The 6180-nt window shown below is 49.4% G+C and overlaps 1 pseudogene; it reads right to left on the bottom strand.

The window, feature by feature from the left end:
- Positions 1-3556: 3556 nt before the first annotated feature.
- On the bottom strand, positions 3557-5511 carry LOC127312542 (BTB/POZ and MATH domain-containing protein 2-like; annotated as a pseudogene).
- Positions 5512-6180: the final 669 nt, after the last annotated feature.

The raw sequence follows: 6180 nt of genomic DNA, 5'->3' as shown, positions 1-6180 counted from the left end.
GATCATCTCTTGGATCTCCTCATCGTTCGGCGCCGCCATCGCACCAAATGGGAGCGGCCCTCGTCGCAGGGCCGGCGAGGTGCCCTCGTACTGGTTCCCGCTGCCGACGTCGAGCTCGCGCGGTGACGGCGTGAACCTGGACGGCTGGACGTAGGTGCCCTCTTGGAACATGGCAGGCGGCGACGGCGAGTAGATCGAAGGGGAGAAAGTCGACGGGGAACTGCTTGTACCTTGCGTCGGCCATTGGCCGAGGAACATGGCGCCGCCGCCGCCGTGAGCATGGCCCATGCTCATGGCCATGCTGATCTTCCTCGCTTGTTCGTCCTGGGCCGCCGCCGCCGCCCTCTTGGCGGCGGCTTTTTTCTCCCTCTCCACCCTGCCGCTTGTTTCGACCTGGCGCCGGATCTCGTCCGCCGCCCACTCTGCGTTAGACATACCCGGCGGCCGCTCCTTCTTCGCCCGCGGCTTCCTCGCCTTCGGTGGCATGGTGGTGGATGAGAAGACGAGGAGGAGAACGGTGGTGGACGAGAAGACGAGGACGGGAACTGGAACTGGAAGACGAGGAGGAGAATGGACAAATTCGGTGGGACAGTTTGGGGATATGCAAGCAAATTGGAGGGAAATCGACATGATTTGGCTTTCCTGTCGCCGACTACGAGGGTCCACACGACGTTTCGCGCCAAATTCTTTCGTCCGGAGTCCCCGAGCGCCCCCCGGGGGACCGGGGATGGCGTGGGCTCGCCGGATGGATGAAGGGCCAAATACGGACGAAAACGAGGAACCGGTGGCGCGACTGGGCCAAATTTCGCCGTCCGGATGGGAAAAACGTCGCTCGGGGGCCTCGTTGGGGAGACGAGTGGAGATGTTCTAATGCCCAGATGTCAAATTTAAAATAACAGCCACTGATATACTTGCATCTTTACCATGTCAATCTAAAGTGGGTGGAAATTCAGATGGTTGACCCTAATTACTTGTCGCGGAGCAGAGGATGACGAGCTCGAGGAGACCCAGGGTGCCAGGGCAGAAACACCCCTATCATGACGCCGAGGATGGTGATCTTCAGCCACCGATTCAGTACCCTCGCTGTGACCGCCCCGCCGCATCCACCTACAACACCACTGTCTCCTGTGCCCGGGTGCTGCCGCGTGAACCGTGAAGTAATTGAAGTGATGCGGCTGTGTTGTGAGAAAGAGCTTGGATGTGAGGTGGTCATAGGAGAAACGTGGTTGGATTGGTCAGCGCCGCCATCTTGGTGTAGGTTTGAGGTCATAGGAAAGACCTGTGTGGGTTGAGTGAGGGGAACGAGTGAGCCAGTGACAAAAAGATAATAGTGTGAGGGGAAGGGGTGAGAGCAAGTACTCGTAAAAGAGATGTTGTCCCAGAAACAACCTTTAGGTAACCCCTATGTATCGCTTCTCGCGAGTTATATACTCGCCTCACCCACGCGGGCCGGTAGAAATCAGCCCATTTGTTCGATCACTGTTCTTAGTTCTCTTGTCACTTTTCATATGCATGCATAAGAGCAACTCTAGCAGGCCCCCTATCCCGCCGTACCGCAAAACGTGGATGGATTTCACCGGATCGGTACTTTTGGGCAAGAAATGTGCCTCGGCATAAGAGCAACTCTAGCATACCCCCATCCCACCGTACCACAAAACGCGTATGGAGTTCACCGCATCGACATTTTTCTTGTGGTACAGTTATGCGGGGTCTGTTCTGCCGTGACACATTTCTCCCGCAAATCAGGGTTTTGCTGTCGATCACAATTAAACCGTGTTTATCATAGATATGCGAAATTAAAGCACAATTAGTTTGAAATAACAATAATGTTGACATAAAAACATAGTCACTACTAGGTAGCATAGCATAGATGATAGATTACAGACAGCCAATGATTCAAACAGGAGAGGAAGGGACACTCCCGTCACCATCGTCTCCACCGGCACCACCATTGATCGACGCAGCAGCAGCCGAGGCCTCCCTCCTGCACCACTTCTACCTTGTCTCTCTCCTCTTTTGCCTCTTGTTCGTACATCATTGAAGTGGGGGCAGAGAAGACGTCTCGACATTGACAACACACGACTACAACGAATTACAGACGCAACCCAACGGAGGTTTTAATAACGAAAATCGCACGCCTAAAAACCAAGGCTGGGGCAAAATTATGTACCTAGATTCGTCAGGTGCAGCCGCCTCTGTCGAAGAGGGTAACATCGCAGACGAGGAGGTAGAGGAATCGCGCGACAAAGGGTTGCTACGGGGGGAGGGGGTGGCTGCCTTCCTCTTCTGCTTTGCTGCGGCGGCAAGGCCTCCTGCATTTGATTTCCGCCGCGCCCGAGGAACCGCCTTGGCCAGTCACAATTTAAGTTGATGCATTATGTTTGTTTGTCTAAAATAAATAAATTTTTAAAAGTAAGCTTTCAATTACCAGCTACGGTGAATTTCAAAATTTTAATATTTAACTAATTTTGAAATAATAGAAAAAAGGTTGCATGCTAAAAAATGCTCTCGTAACAAAAATAAATGGTGCATTAGAAAAAAAAATGTTCATGTTGTTCAACAATTATTCATGAACATTCAAAAAAATGTTCTATTTCCAAAGGTTCACCAATTCCAAAAAAAAGTTCATCCATTTCAAGAAATGTGCGATTATGTATGTGCATTCTCAAATAAAATTTGAAAACCCGTGGCAACGCACGGGCATTTGTACTAGTGATCATAAGAGAAGCACATTGCCTAATAGAGGAGAACCTATATGCCATCTCATACGGCTCCCAGGCATATGGATGCACTCTACAGAAACAACCTATCAATGGATGCTACGTTTTGTATGAGCAGTGGCGCCATTTTATCTAGGTCAAAGTTTATTTGGATGAATCCTTCACAGAATTCTGATAAAGACATTACCTGGTTAGGAATGGCATTGTATGGCTTCCGTGTCGAACACAGGGCTGGGCATTTCGTCGACCAGCTGCAGCACGTCACCGGTTCGTTATTCGCGTGCAGGGTCCATATGATAGTCCTCATAACGCAACAAGACCCAAGAGGAGAAGCAACAAGACCCAAGAGAAGAAGGAACAAATTAAGCCATGCGCTCAGCCGTGAAGTTATCCATGGAGAGGTGAGCGATACAAAAAAAATTATTGGCTTGTTTAGTTAATATTGTAGTGGTTTGGTCTTGAAAGGTAAAGCACACTCATTTTTAACTAATCAATGCTTTCTGCCTGATATGAATCGTAAAAAGCACTTATTCTTCAAACTTTTCTATCCATGGTTCCAACAATGTCTTAAAAAACACTACCTCCAAATAATATGGAACGGGAGGCGGTGGGGGTGGGGGGTAATAAACACAGCATAAAATGCAGAGATAATCCTTGAATGGATGCCCCAAAAGTGACCATAACAATCCAAATCATCCATAAACCTGTTTTGAAATAATCTTCTACTAAGCGATTTCAAAACATTGTTAATGCAACATTATCATGCAGATTTGAAGGAGGATATGAAGTTGTCGCAATTTAGCATTAACTCTTTCTATGATAGGTTTATCATATATATATATTGGTCTGTGCTAGGTGACAAGCAGATGGAGAATATGCTAAATTGTACATACATATTTATCTTTCAGTTTTGAAGGTAAACATAACTAAAAAAATTAAGAAGATCAAAAGCATTGATCCATGATTCTGTCACAAGTTTTCTAAATAGGGAATCATAAGAAGGCAGAAGATGATTTTTTTTTTTGCCAGCAAAGCTATTTATAATCTAAGAAGAAAAGCTAAAGACCAATCAACATAATTAACCCAGATAAGCTGCTCATCTATGTTTTGCGAGACCTACTTGTCTTCTCAAACATATCCTGTAAGACAGAAGGGCAAGTTCTTTTGAGACTTGCATAACATTCGGTTGCTACAACAGCATCCATCCGATCCGAGGAAGCAGTATATTCAAGGAACTCAATGCAAACCTCCCTAAGCTTGTCGTAGTTATTTTTTTTCGAAATGGGAGCCACGCCCCAGCCTCTGCACCAATAGATGCACACGGTCCTAAGCTTGTCGCAGTTATGCTGATCAGCTAAAGCAAATGTAGCTGCCACGGTGTGCACATCAATAACTTGTTAAGCTTCATGCACTAGCCACTTGAACCAAAAGTCCGAACTGATGGAAAGGGCTAGACAATCTACTTGTACACTTCACAACACCCCCACTCGCGTGTGACGGGAGAAGAGAAAGTCAACACGTGAAAGAAGAAGAACACACCGAAACAGCGGTGGCTAAAGAGGGGGGGGGGGGGGGGGGGGCAAAATCAATTTTTAGGCTTAATTGCGAAAACCATGTGAAAGCTAGGATTTGAACTCGAGATCTGGGGCTCTGATACCATGTTAAGCTTCATGCACTAGCCACTTGAACCAAAAGTCCGAACTAATGGAAAGGGCTAGACAATCTACTTGTACACTTCACAACAATACTCACATAGGATTCTTTGGCAGACCAACTTGAGCCTGTCCATGGCATATCTATCCGCAAGCGACAAGTAGATGCCGAATCGTTTCAGTGTAATCAGCATGATTGAGATCATCCATGTTTCTATCTTTAATTTGCTAGTGTTGCCTGTTCCTTTGAGCTGTTTACCTCTAAAAAAAAGATCATCCATGTCAGGCAAGGAGTCAGTGTAGATGAAGTGCAGTAGAGCCCTGAAAACAGCAGGCTGTATGTCTTCTATCGTTATGAGACGCGCCCTTCTCTCCTTCATCTGGCCATATAGCTGTGCCTTGAAGACAGGTGACCGCATGGCGAGTAGGATCTTGCGCGCAGGGAAATTCTCTCCTCCAACACTGAAATTCACGTCTGACTCCTCCTTCCCCAGCAATAACTTGCCCAAATGGCCCGGTAAATCTGATGGCGGCACATTGATATCAGATCACGGTCCGGCATTGTACAAGAACGAGTCTTTGATCACGGTAAGAACACATTCGATCACAAGTCTGTCATCCTTAATGTAACCTGATGATTCCTGCTCCAGTTCACTCCTTAGTACGAACTGGCCATTTTGCGGGCCAAAACGAACGAGTAGTATCGCCAGATCTGAACACTGTCGGGGTAACTGCAGACGAAATGCTAACTGGCGATCCAGTGTCCTGGTTAATCAGCCTGAGGTCCCAGCGTGCCCGCGCCTCCGTGTTCTTGCTTCTGATCTCGAGATAGACCGACACGTAATCCTTTACAGCGTCGCCTGCTCCGTCGGGGTAGACGCGGGATGACCCAGTCATAGCCGCCGGCGGCGAAGATGCTCGACTGGATGAACTCGCCGACGCCGATGCCCTTCTTGAGGCTGTACCCGGAGATCTCGAACGTGTGGCTGCCCTGCTCCGTGTCGGTGGCGTACCTCGAGAACGAGTTCTTCGATACGGATCCCATTCGCTCCGTGATCATGATTCGAACTGTTGATTAGAAGAATAGATTAGGATCAGATCAATCGGAGGTAAAATATACGGATTTCTTCAGAAGAAGATGCTAGCCAAGGTGGGACAGGAAAACCTTGGAAGACGATGGGGAAACCAATCGGCGGCGGCGCATTGAGTTAATCTAGTTCACTGGATCTAAAATGAAGGGCTGAGATGGGTGACTTAGTCTCGGTGACTTAGGTTCAGCAAGTCACTGAAGCTGAGTCCCTCCCGAATCGACACCCTGTCCGCCCCTTTTCTTCCTCACGATGTCGCCGCCGCGGCCAGCTACTTCTCCGGCTGCCGCCGGCTTCTTCCGCCTTCATACGCCGGCGCCGCACCGCGCCCTCCTCCTGCACGAATCGCCACCAGCGCCACGCCACTCCGCCCCCAATCGCTTCGCTGTGGCTAACCCTAGCTTCGCGGCTCGGGCTCGCCGACGGGGCTCTAACATCCGCCACTCGCCTGCGCCGCCTTGCCATGGAAGCCTCCACCATTCCTACCAACAAGCCTCCTAGGCACGCCCCGATGTTCGATCGGGCTGCTGGCGTTGCTCCCTGCATCGGCTCGGGCTGAAGGCGTTGCTCCCCGCACCAGCGCATCCTGCTGCACCCTCGACGCCGCTGATCTCCTCTGCGTAGACCTTGCCCTCTGGTGCTCCTACTTCTCCACCAAGATGCCCTCTCCTTCAACCTTGAGCCCCAGATCGACCATATTGCCTCGGCCTCCCCTTGTTG

Source organism: Lolium perenne, chromosome 7 (genome assembly GCF_019359855.2).
Source record: "Lolium perenne isolate Kyuss_39 chromosome 7, Kyuss_2.0, whole genome shotgun sequence".
Taxonomy (NCBI): Eukaryota; Viridiplantae; Streptophyta; class Magnoliopsida; order Poales; family Poaceae; genus Lolium; species Lolium perenne.
The sequence above is the reverse complement of the archived record's forward strand: the minus strand, read 5'-3'. Positions and strand labels throughout refer to the sequence as shown.